The sequence below is a fragment of the Stegostoma tigrinum genome, chromosome 44 (assembly GCF_030684315.1).
Source record: "Stegostoma tigrinum isolate sSteTig4 chromosome 44, sSteTig4.hap1, whole genome shotgun sequence".
Taxonomy (NCBI): Eukaryota; Metazoa; Chordata; class Chondrichthyes; order Orectolobiformes; family Stegostomatidae; genus Stegostoma; species Stegostoma tigrinum.
This window is the reverse complement of record NC_081397.1, coordinates 2015001-2028783: the sequence shown is the minus strand read 5'-3', so window position 1 is coordinate 2028783 and position 13783 is coordinate 2015001. Positions and strand designations below refer to the sequence as shown.

The following is a 13783-nucleotide window of genomic DNA, read 5'->3' as shown; positions in this document are numbered from 1 at the left end:
AACAGTTAAATCGAAACTCATGGCAATCATATATGCTATGAGCTTGCACACAGGTGTGTGGGAAAGGAAGGAAAATGCAAAGTAATAACTCAAAATACGATATACTATACTATAGTTGATAATGACCAATAAATCCGAAGTTGCCATCGCCACCATGTAAGCAGAGATGCACTTGGAAAGACCACAGTTTCCTCATAAGTTAATCAAAACAGTCACCAGGTTCGCTGAAAAAGGGACAGAGAAGTTCAGTTAAATTGCAATGCATAATTGAAATCAAGGTGAAGATACTTATCAAAAGCATTTGAATACATTACAAAGCAAGAACTTTCCCAAACGTTTAACATGCTACTGCGTTCATCATTCCAAATCGTATTGCCAGACTGACAGACAGCCGGCAAAAATGTTTGCAGAGGATATTTATGGAATATTATTATTGTTACAACAGCAGTACTTCTAGGCCAAAGGAAAAAAAAATGCAAACTGTCTAGGCATCATTCTTCACATTGTTCTGGTAACACTGACATTTTGAAATATACAGTATGTAGTGTTAACAAAGATAAATTATAGCCAGCTAGACGTAGGTTGAATGGTTTACCAGGAAGGCAAAAAGCGGCAAGTAATGGATAGTAAATCTCCTTCTACAGCAATATCGGTGGTTTCACCATTTCTGAGGAAACATGACTTGTGGGCTCAGAAGGCCTGTGACTAATGTATGATGGTCGGCACAACATTGTGGGCTGAAGGGCCTGTTCTGTGCTGTACTGTTCTATGTTCTATGTTCTATGTTCTAATGTATGATTAATTTAAGGAAATGTAATCTGTATTAATACATACATCAGATCTCCAGAGAGATAATTATGTCAAATGATTACTTCTGACAATTAGGTAGGATAATTTAGAATTGTCTTTTGTACAATACACTAAATAAAATAAGGTCTGACTTTGGCATCATAGGCTTTCATTGTCTTCTCTATTCACTGGATCCTAATGCCATGCACAGTACCTTATTTCTGAATATAAACTGTTGTGCTTTGTACTAAACAACCTGCCTGTTGAATCAGCTCTGCTTTTTTTTGTTTGTCACTAATCTCTTGAACTACTCTACTCTACTCTGCCCAATAGCCAATAGTTACATCTGTCACGTGTATGGGAGCTCTTCACATTCTAACAGTTGTCCACTTTCTGAAATTACATACTTATTCAGGAATGATGGATGAGGGGACTCTAACAGATTGATTGCCATCTTGGAGATGTTTTCCGCATCCAACCTTATTTTACTTAATTTCACCAAGTTGCCTTGACAAATGCCATCAACATCCTTCCAGACATTGGCACTTTCTAGACACGTTGGAAATCTGTTCCTCTGAGGGCCTGGGTATGAACACAGAGTCCTGAATAAACTTATGTGTTTCTTCCAGAAAACACAAAGCAGCTTGTACTATCTTCAAGAAAACCTTTAATGCTGCTGAATATGAGAGGAATTAAGTATCAACACTCAAGAAGTAGTATTGAAAAAACATACCTAATTTGGCTAGTGGAAGCTGTGTCTTGAAGAACCTGATCATCAGGGCCCTGATGATTTGCATCGTAGGATCCTTTAAAAAGTAGCTCCAGCGATAATAGATGCATTGGTATTAATTTTACTAAAAAACAAGGAGTGAATTCAAGAGAAGTATCAGTGGATTCTAAAACCAAAGTGTCATACTGTTAAAAAAAAGGCAGCAAGGCATAAAGAGAAGTTTATTTTGTGCTTATTAGCTGAACAGCTCTATTTGAAAAAAAAACAGAAACAATTGTTAAGGAGGCATTAGCAGCATACTGGAAAATGATAATTCAATCAAACAGATTTGGCATGTCTTCATGGAAGTGAAGTCATTTCTGAAAAATTCTTTTTACATTTTGGAGGAAGCCTGAACTGAAAAAAAAGTCAAAATATTATAATCAGATTAACGCTATAATTCCAAAAGACTTTTTCAGAAAGTGCCTCACAAAAGGTTAAGATATAAGAGCCCGCAGTGCTGGAGGTAGCACATTGGCATGGATTGTGAAATTGATAATTGGCAGGAAGTAACAAATGGTGCTGTGTAGTTATTTTTCAGGTTGGCGATCTGTTTCAAAAGTGGTTCAACAGAGCTCAGTGCTGGAACCCCAAATATTCATAATCTGTATTGATGATTCGATCAATGGAAGCAAATACACTTTTGACAATTTTTCATCTGACCAAATAACAGGTGAGAAGGCAGAATGCAAGAAGAATGCACCTGGTTTACAGAGAGGTGCACAGATGGGTTTAGTAAATTGGCAAGCAATGGCCAAACAAAGTGGAAAATATGAGAAGTCATTCATTTTGGAAGGGAGAGCAAGGAAACAAAATCTTCTTTGAATGACGAAGATATGTGGAAAGATGCAGCACAGAAAGACATAGGTGCTTTTGTGCATGAAACACAGAAAATGGGCAAAAAGGTGTGACATGTAATAGGAAGTCTAATTGAACTTTGGCCGATATTTCAAAGAGGTAGGTTCAGAAGACTGAAGAACAATTCCTGCAGAGTGCTGGTGAGACCACATTTGGAGTGTTGTCAGCAGTTGCAGTCTCCTCACTTCAGCAAATATATAATTACTTGAGACGCAATTCAGAGAAGCGTCAGATACACCATCCCTGGTGTGGACGGACTGCCATGTGAGCAAAGGCTAAAGAGGTTGGGAATCTGTTCATTGGAGTTTAGAATTGTGAGAGGCATTGAAACATGTAGGATGATGAAGGGACTTGACGGGAGAAACACTGAGAGATATTTCCCTTCATCGGACAGTGTCAGAATAAAGGCAAGTCAATTTAAGACTAAGATCATTGGAATTTCTTCTCTAAGAGAATAGTGTCTTTGGAACAACTTGTCACAGGAAGCTACAGTTCGAGTCCTTATGTATCTTTAAGTTTGAAATGGTCAGATATTTGACCATAAGGGAAATTGAACATATTGTGTTAGGCAATTCTTAAATTTTTACCACCTTTGAGTCATTCCATGAGAATTAAACGTTCATGTTTTGATTAAGTCACTCCAAGTTCACAACTTGTTCACATTTACAGTTCAATGGATTAACCAATAACAGTTTATCAAATGCTTTCCTTGCCAAAACTCATTTCCACAGACATATCACATGCCTCGGTTATTGCCTCTGGCTCAGACTCACCCAACTCAAATTTCATCCATTTTGCTTTGAATCCTCCTTGGATCCATAATTTTCAACCTTCCACAGACAGCTGCTCCCGATACTTCCTGAGATCCACACTCAGTGCCACCCAGCATCGTATGCATACTTCACCTCTCCCCCCAACAGCACCGCATCATACTGGATCAGCGCTGCATCACGCCACAGTTTGACTTCATCATCTGACTCATTCACTTGGCTAACCAGAACCATTTTCTTTTTCCTTTCAGGCATCAAGGTCCATAAGATGCAACAACTCAGAGGTATCCAGATATCTGGAACCTTCCTCACATCACCTTCCTTTGAATTTATCTCCTCTGCAACCCCACATCCCATTGAGTATTCACCATCCGTCCGAAACTTCCGCTCTCCAATGCTGAACATTCTGTACTCTGCAAAGTTATCCCTCTGCATCCCCACGTTCACAAATTTTGGGAACGACATTACATTGCACTTTTCTTCTGCTGTCTTTGCCTCCATAGCCATTGTTCTGTAATACAGACAAAAATAATCAGAGGATCATTGCTTAAAATAAAAAAAAGAATGAGAACACACAGGATGTTGGAGTGGTTTGAGGGTGTGCTCACGTTTTGTGATTGTCAGAGGCTGTTATTGGAGGCTCTGATATTTTGTGAACAGCCCTTGACAAAGCAGACAAGCTGCGAACAGTAAGGCAGGGCCAACACATTATCTTGTCTATCCAACTGGAAATGTATCCGCATCTCCATGAGACAACTGCACATTTAACCCTGTACGATGATGCACGGGGTTGACAGTGCTCACATTTACGCAGCGGGTTTGATAGTTTTATACAGAGTCCAAAACTGTGAGGGATTGTCAATGCGTAATTCCAGGACAGTGCCCCATGTAATATATTTTCGGGCAGTTTGCAGATGAATTGACATGGCAATTTAGGTCTCACAGGTCAGGCTCGGTCTGGAGTCACGTGCTGGGAAACTTTCGATAATATTGTTGAAAGTTTTTTTTCAATGAATCGATGATGGTTTTGAAATCGACATTACAGTCTTCATTCCAGATGTTCATTGAATTCTTATTCCAGCATCTGCCAAATCAGAACCTGACCCTGGGCTCCAAGAATACAGGGTTGGCTTTACAGATGCGCTTTGTTGAGATCCAGCCAAAGCCCACTCTCCCATCCCTTGCCCCCAACTCCAACCGTGAATACTGACAATTTTGCCTCAGCTATTTGTCTCTTCTCAGAGCAGATTCCCTGGCGACTTTGTCTGCTTTATCACAGCACAAGGGTAATTAGATGAGAGCGTTAATTTTAGAATAAGCTACCAGCCTCAGTAATATTCAAGTAAAACCTCTTTGTGTTGCATGACTGCTTGCAGAGAATCCCAAGCAATCTTATGGAACTTATAATAGATGAACCCTCAATGCTTTCAGGTGATAATGGAACAGCACTGACAGGGGCCTGTGAAGAATGTGTCCATTGTTGCAGAATTCCTTTTTTCATTCACAGGATGAGGGCGTCACTGGCTCGGCAGCATTTACTATCTATCCCAAATTGTCCAGAGTGGTTTAACATTTCTGCCGGTCTGGAGTCACATGTAGGCGAGACCAGATAGAAAATGGCAGTGTCCTTCTCTAGGCAACATTAGTGAACCAAATGGGTATTCCCTGACAATCTTCTGACTGCAGATATTTTATTCAATTCAATTTCCACCATCTGCCATGGTGGGATTCAATACTGCGTTCCCAGAATGTTACCCAGGTCGCTGGATTAATAGTCTAACGATAATACCAATCGGCCATTGCCTTCCCATTCTGCTGGCCATTTAACAGGCAGTGTGGAAATGCGTCAGTCAATATGAGTCTTTCATGGTGTGTCTGTATTTCTTCAGCTCCAGGTATTTTTCAGGATTTAACAAGACCAAACAGACATTTCTATTATTTTCAGCAGGAGTCCAGTCGAATATTGTTATTGAATGTGTGATTTTGTTTTTTTTTTAGATCCTATGCAGTCAACTTGTCAATATATGAGTGAGATTCTCATGTGGTACTGTGTGTTTGTAAATGCAGAGATTTCCAGGACCTGTTTACCAGGTGATGTATTAACGTTTTCTTCAGTTGACAGATTATGTGTCTGTATTTACAGGAACCCCAGTGGAGTTTGACAATAATTAAGCAGGATCGAGCTGAATACATCAATACTTGCGCAGAAACCCCAAACGACAACATCAGTGTGAATGGTAATGCCTCGCTATTGTGTTGAAATTAAATTGCGTCAGGTACAAGTTGTCAATATTTATAGTAGGTCAATCTGGAGAAAGCTGTGTGTAGAATTGCAGATCATACACTGCAACGGAGACGAATCAAGTCTGAACAGCTGAAGAATAATAAATATGATGGCAGACATTAGGGCCACTTTCCACCCATTGCCTCACTACAAGTACATGTCCAAGTTCTTCTTAAAAGTTATGAGGACTCTCGACTCAGCTTTCCTCATCAGCAGTGTATTCCGGACAGCCACCGCCCTTTCAGTGATAAGAATTGTTTTCTCAATTCCACACTAAACTTTCAACCTTTCATATTTGATTGAATATTCATTGTTATTGATAATTCAACTGAGGAAAATGCTGTTGTCTATTCACTGTGTGCGTACCCCTCATAATGTATTATACTTGCATCAGGTCTGCCTCAATATTCTGCAAATTCAATGAAAACAAACCGATCTTATCCAAACTCGCTTCATAGCTAAACTATTCCTTCCCAGGCAACATCCTGGTGAAGCTCCTGTGTACTCCCTCAAAGTGCTGTCGCCTACTTCCTGCAGTGTGCTGGCCAGGGCTACAGAGTCCAACTATAATTGAACCAAAGTTTATAGTTTCAACTGCAGCTCCAGCATAATCAATGCCACGATTGATAAATACAATAGTCTGGTCTTCCTTCTAAACTACCTGATCATCCTTTCTAGCTCACTTTACAGATTCTCTGAGCTTACCATGTCTTGTCACATTCAACACTACCCTGAAAGTTTCCTTCTTCCAACATACACCACCTCGTGTTTATCTGTGTTAGACAGTGTGTGTACAAAGACCACAAAGAGCCAGCAGCTCGTTGCCCCTAATGTTAGCAATGCCGGCTAACACTGCTCTTGACCTCGGCTCGATTCCACCCTGAGGTGACTGTCTGATTGGGGTTTACATATTCCGTGCGTATCTACGCACCAGTGCAAGGAATGCGGTCAGCGGGTCGGGTCCGAGGGAGCTGAAGTCAGCAATGAAGGGTGTGGTCGGAGATAATGGGAACAGCAGATGCTGGAGAATCCAAGATAACAAAGTGTGGAGCTGGATGAACACAGCAGGTCGAACAGCATCTCAGGAGCATAAAAGTTGACGCTTCGGGCCGAGACCCTTCATCCGAAAAGTTGTACACTTACACTTACACTTCTCTGAAATTTGCCTCTGCATCTGCTACCCTATTTCACTCAGACTAGTTGGGGGCCTACATTCAACTCCAACCATTTAAACTCCATTCAAAAACAAAATGAAAAATGAACAAGACCAGGATTTTCCGTTGAAGAATTGTTCTTTTATTCTTACATTTTTCTTAGCTCTGCCCATGTGCTTTTATTTGAGGAAATCTCCAGGATGTCATCCTTTCTAATTGCCCAAAGTGATAAGCTGCTCAATAATGTGATGCCATCTGTTCTTTGCTTTGCCTGGAACCCTTATATTCTGCATTATTGATCTGTAAATCCTTCTCCTACCTTGACCGCATCTGAGTGATAGAATATATTTCCATGTGCTCGCTTGTGACATCAACTTATCTGCCTTGTTCTTCAGACTGGGTGCAATAAGATAGACTCAGAGTCACAGAGAGTCACAGAGCACCATGGAGTCAAACAGCCCTCAAACAGACCCTTAGGTCCAACTAACCCTTCTCCTATGATGCTGCTTGGCCTGCTGTGTTCTTCCAGCCCTACACGTTGTTACCACGCATGGCGACCAAGTTTTCAAAACTAAACTAGTCCCACTTGCCTGCAGATGGCCCATATCCCTCTAAACCCTTAGGGTTCACGTAACTATACAAATGCCTTTTAAATATTGTAACTGTCCCTGCATCTAGCACTTCCTCTGGCGGTTCATTCCAAACAAGAACCAGTCACTGTGTGAAGAAAAAAGTTGCCGAGCAGGTCCTTTTCAAATCTTTTGAATATGAACTGAAAAAAAGACAAAATCCCTCCAGTTTTGAACACCACCCCTCCCCTTTCAGTAGGGAAATGATCTTTGTTATTTTACCGGTGGATGTCCCTCATTGTTCTATAAATGCTGGAAGGACTTCACTCAACACCTTATGCTCCAGAGAAAAATGTCCCAGACTACCCACCCTTTACTTGTAACTCAAACTCTCCAGTTCCGGTAACATCCTTGTAAATTTTCTCTGGATCGTCTACAGATTAATAATGTCCTTCCTTTAGCTCAACAACCAGAACTGTCCACAATATTCAAGAACTTGTTCCACCAACGCCTTGTGAAAGACATTGTGTCCCAACTCCAAAACTGAGCACTGAATGTACCATTCAGCCTTGATGATCTCAATCGCGGTTTTACTTTCATTGGCTGTACTTTGTCTGTCTTCCTGACTCACTTATCATTACTTCTAGTACTCCAAGTGCAGCTCTGCTGCAGACACTTCTCTCAGGATCCCACCTCCTTCCCATGTTAGCTTCATCCCTCTTCAACAGCACGAGTAAAGCTTGCCCTGAATTCCCCACCAATCCTACCAACAGTCGCAATGACCCAGTACTGAGAAATTGCAGACCATTAGAATTGTGAGTTTCATGCAAATGACTCAGAAACAAAGAACTTTTTCTTTAAATGAAAGAATAGAAAATGGTGTAAGTCGGTTACATATGGATGCAATCATTGTATCAGAGTTATATTTTCCCTGTGAATGAGTATGTCATTGAAGGATGGCACGGTGGTTCAGAGTTTAGCACTGCTTTCTCACAGCACAGGGGGATAAACTACCCAGCATTATGCAGAGATGTACTAGTTAGGTGAATTGAGGGGAAGTTGGGAGCCTGAGACAGGGAGCAATGCTCTTCAGTGGGTCAGGGTAAATTTGATGGGCCAAATGGCCGTTTTCAGCACTGTCGGCATTGCATGGGTTGGAAGAAGCTGAAAAATAGATTAAAATTATACTTCCACCTTTGTGATGAGACTTTTGTGCCTATGATCCATAGTTTTATATCCCTTCATCTCCCCTTTTCGTGGATTACATGAACCCACCCATACCAGCTACTGAACGTAAAAAAAAAATGTTGTATTGAAATAATCTTTCATTCTGATTTATAAAGATTCATTGCACGCCAGATAATGTGAAGAATCATTTTCTGAAGAAGGGTCTAGGCCGAAAACATCAGATTTCCTGCTCCTCTGATGCTACTGGGCCTGCTGTGTTCATCCAGCTCTACACCTTGTTATCTGCAGCACCCTCGTGTCTCGGTATAACAACTCATTTGAAATACAAATGAATTGTTATTGTATATTAAGAAGAAAATTTGAAACAAATTAATTTAGCTATGCTTTTGCCGCAGGGAAACCAAAAAACCACTTTAGTTTCCCGATTTAAGGAAGAATAAAATGTGCCGGAGTGACTGAACTAATGTGTGATGTCTGCGGTGTCAGGGAAATTTTGAGCGGGTTTATTCCATATCAACTGGTGTTGAATAGCAGTAGCACTATTGGTTGAAGTGTCAAGTGCAGGGCTTAACGGTTTTTTTTAGAATCGTAATATGATAAAATAAGAGAATCATACGGTATGCTATTTTCCCTGTGTTCTTCCTTTCGAATGAGCGTGGATGGAAGCAACTGTTCCCATGCAGATACTTCATGAGACAGCTCAATGCAACTACAACTCAGGAACACATAATTTAAGGTCCAGCTCAAAGTGCAACTGGTCCTTAAATACTTCGTTCCTGAGTAGTAGGTGCATTGTGTAAGCTCAACTCAAAAGGGCGATGTAGAAGTATGTGCAAACTTTTGACTTTTGACTCTTGAGTTATATATTGCTGTTCATCTGAGATAAACATAAATAAAATTCTTTCACAATGCACAAACATTTAATGGAATAATGTACCAAGAAGAGGGGAGTTGGGGTTATTTTTCATCGCGAGGGTGGATGAGATGAAAATGCACTTCGTGGTAATGTAACAGAGGTGGGTAACCCCATATTTTCGGACACAATATTTAAATGAACATCAGAACATTGAAGCCTATGCACACCTTACAGTAAAGTGTAATGAGAGTTATTAACCTTAGTTTTGCTGGTGCAAACTCGAAAAGCCAAAGTGCTTAAGCTGTAGTGGAACATTCTGTGATTACATGTAATCACCGCAATTAGAAAAAGGAAAATGACGTTTTAATTATCATCTCAGAGACACAGAAAATCAAAATGTTGCTCACTGAACTCACAGGGACCCTTGTTTATACCAATGTGTTCAATATTTCATATTCAATGTATAAAATGCATTATTTAACATGAAATTCATATTTCGAGGCTTGCATCACAAAGGATGAGGAGAAGGTCAGTTTAAGATGATGTAGAACATTTAAAAACAAATTGAATTAGCTGGACCAACAAAGTAAATCTCATGGCCACTGCGGCTAAAATAGGTGACTTGCATTTCAGCTGCGTCAAAACACAACACAAGTGGCAAAGCATTGAGATGTTCCAGTTTTTGTGTGGAATTGCAAACACAAGGAAGCTAGACAAACGATGGGAAGGACAAAACAACAGCCCTGATAGGGTCGAAGAGACATGCGGTTTCATGTGGAAAAGGAGGGAATTACAAGGAAATTATATGGATGATAAAATGATTTCCGAAATAGATCTGTATTTCATGATTCTTTCCTGGAATAAGTGATGTGTCAAGTTATGTGTCAAGTATTAACTGGTCCAATGCTTTAATCATTGATCCAACGATGAAAACAAGTGTGCAATCCCCCTTCATTATCACATTATCCCCTTGTGTTGTCACTTTCGGGGAGTTCTGATCTTGGACGCCTTTGAGTGCCTCATCGCTAATCAAAATAAGTCTCAAGTACGTTTTTTAAAATGTCAAATTGAATTCAGTAAAGTCTGGAATTAAATTCATAATTAATTAGATATAAATTAATTGAATGAGTTATTGATAACAGTTGAAAGCTCATCTAAATGACACATTGTACACGAATATGATTTTGAGAAGGAAATCTGCCTGATTTGAGCTGGACTGGTCTACATATGACTCCAGAAATATAAGCAATACGAATCTGAAATGTCCTTTGAAGCGGCTCAGGAAGTCAGTTGCTCACGGAGACAAAGGTCTCGAGTAATGCTCTTAATTCACTATGAGAACGATCAAAGTGAGACAATTAACATTTATAGCACTATGTGTCTAACAAGAGGAAATGATTCACCTGTCACAAATTCTTTACAATGTTTTGGAGTGAAAATTACTCGACAAGGACCAGTCCAAATCTGGAGGTTGTGCAGCTCATTAAGCACACAGGCATGGGTTGATTCACGATCCGAGATGCCATTCATTTCGGACAACATTTGAATGCCCTCAGTTGAAATGGACAGATGAGATCTTTCCAAGTTTACTACGAATGTGATCCATCAGTTGAGTGTGATTAGGCCAAACACATGTGGCTGAGGAATACTTGAATTGGGAAGTTGTGACTGACAGCATTAACTTCCCTCAACCGCAATCATCTTCTTTTCTTCCAGCTCTGACGGTTCTGAAATTTTCTAGCTGGCTCGAACGATTTTCAGATGTATTTGAATCCTTAAATGTCATTGTTATTCAGTTCTGCTCACTCAAGTTCACGTGTATTCAGTCATCTCAGACACATCCCCTGATCTGGCTCATCAATGCTCGGGCTAAGTAGGGCAGGATTTGATCATTCTAGCATATTTGCCTCTGTTGATTCTGCAGGAATAGAGCGTCGCTGCCAGGATGGTAGAAGTTGAAAAGTTACAATACTTTTGAGGACACCTCCCGTGATGATCCCAACAGGAGACTGGCGGCGAACAGTCCGACAGATTGATGTTTCTGCATTCTTTGTCAACTAATTGTCACTGTTGTACAGGCCACGCAATGAGGCAGATTTGGTTGGAAGCAAGTTGGAGCCAATCGAGCTGTTTACAGCTGCTCCAAGTGTCAGAAGGTCTATAGTGTTTTCAGCGTATGTTTCCAGAAGGTGAAGTTTGTTTGAAGTGTATTATTAGCCTAAACTATTACACAAGACAAAGATACTGAATGAGCTGGTGCCATTCGATGAGGTTCAGATGCTACACTGAATGCCGGGTTATATGTGTCCCCTTGGAGAGTGTATGGGTTTGAGATGCAATTGTCTTTTACGACTGTGACCACTGCTGCCTCGGAAGGTTAATTGCGAAAATCAGCAGAACTCGATAGCCCTTGAAAGAGTATTACAAAATAAGCTGGTATTCAACTTGTAAAATAATTCTAAAGTCTGCTTCAGTTTTGAAGGTAGACTGACTTTGAATACACTCATGTCAAAAAGGAAACTGCGTCCAGTTCTGGTCGTCCTATTATAGGAAAGATGTGGATGTTTTGGAGAGGGTTCAGAGGAGGTTTACCAGGATGCTGCCTGGACTAGAGGGCTTATCTTATGAAGAGAGGTTGAATGAGCTTGGACTTTTTTCATTGGAGAAAAGGAGGAGGAGAGGGGGCCTAATTGAGGTATACAAGATAATGAGAGGCATAGATAGAGTTGATAGCCAGACGCTATTTCCCAGGGCAGAAAAGGCTAACACGAGGGGTCATAGTTTTAAGCTGGAAAGAGGAAAGTACAGAGGGGATGTCAGAGGCGGGTTCTTTACACAGAGAGTTGTAAGAGCATGGAATGTGTTGCCAGCAGCAGTTGTGGAAGCAAGGTCATTGGGGTCATTTAAGAGACTGCTGGACATGCATATGGTCACAGAAATTTGAGGGTGCATACATGAGGATTAATGGTCGGCACAACATCGTGGGCTGAAGGGCCTGTTCTGTGCTGTACTGTTCTATGTTCTATGTTCTTAAATGTGCTTGATAAATCTGGGATTTGAATCAGGTAAGAGCAATATTCATCACAAAGATTTCATTGACTGTTGTCTCAATTTACCTGATTCAGGAATACCTTCGAGGGGAGGAAATCTACCGTTTCTATCAGTCTATTAGACATGTACCTCCTGGTCGACAGCAATGTGGTTGCCTCTTAAATGCCAGTAATGAGCCTAACGTGCTTTACCTTTGAAAAAAAAAATCATTACTGAATACTGAAAACCGCAAAGCAGAGGCACAGCCAAGGCAGTAGGAAATTAAACAAAGGAATAGTTAGAAATTGTTAGTGTCAAAATCGAGAACGGGACAGAATATATAAAATCCATCCTTCCCTACAGCACTACACATGCACATATACCACTGAAATGTTCTGGTAGGAAATTTGGCAACAACTTCTTAAGGATTCTTTGTAATGAACAATAAATTTCCGTGCAGCAAGTACTGCAAGGATTTCACAGAAGAACAAAAGAAAACAAAATTTCAGATCCAGAAACTGAACTGGAATAATTTACGTGATAAAAGGACGCTGTTGTGGATATTTCCCCCCCTGTTTAATTAACATGATTATTCAAGTCCCACTGCTGTGTTGCTTGTATTCCATCAGGGAGTTAACTCCAATCAGCAAACTGCCAGTTTAGTTTTCATTAAGGCGAATTAAGTCGCAAGTTCAGCTTTCCCTTGGTGATACATTCGGTATGAATTAAAGTACTCGGAATGCCACTGTCACATATTTGAATAGAACAGCGTTGCTTTTAGAATAAACATACATCTCTTGACTGCGAAAATGCATGAGCTGGCGGACAGTATCCTGAAGATATGCTACACGCTAATTGCTTTCATTGGTGTTCCCGGTGCGTGAATATAATCACGGATGGATTGTATATCTTTGTATCGACTGGCCTCTGTTTTAATTCTGCCAGGAATTGTATTAATTGCTGAATTGCAGGTTAGTCATACATGGAATGGGGGAGGACGATAGTATTTAAACGTATAGGGACGCCGAAAAATGCTTGTTGTCCTCTTTTGGAATAATAGGGAAAGACTGAGTAGTCTGGTGGTGTTTCTCTGACGTGTTGGATGCTGGGGGTGGCCTTATAGAGGTTTATCAAATCATGAGAAACATGGATAAAGTTGAACAGACAAGGTTTATTTTTGCAGCCAAGGTAGCAGATTCCAAAAATATAGGGCATAGATTTATTGTGAGAGGGGAAAGGTTTAAAAGAGACAGGAGGGGCAGCTTTCTTCATGCAGAGGGCGGGGCATGTATGGATCCAGTTCCCAGAGGAGATGCTTGAGATGCAGATAATTACAACATTTGACAGGTATATGGATGGTTAGAAAAATAGGACGTTTTCAGAGGGATACGGGCCAAATGCTGGCAAATGCCACCAATTCTGATCGGTATGGACGAGTTGGGCTGATGGTCTTTGTACGTGCTTTATAACTTCGTGACTCCACGATTCTATTGATAAGAAAATCTACGCAATCATT

General features: G+C 40.5%; 1 pseudogene; it reads left to right on the top strand.

Moving 5' to 3' along the window:
* The window catches only part of LOC132206835 (uncharacterized), a 660697-nt pseudogene that overhangs the window by 64274 nt on the left and 582640 nt on the right, over positions 1-13783 (top strand).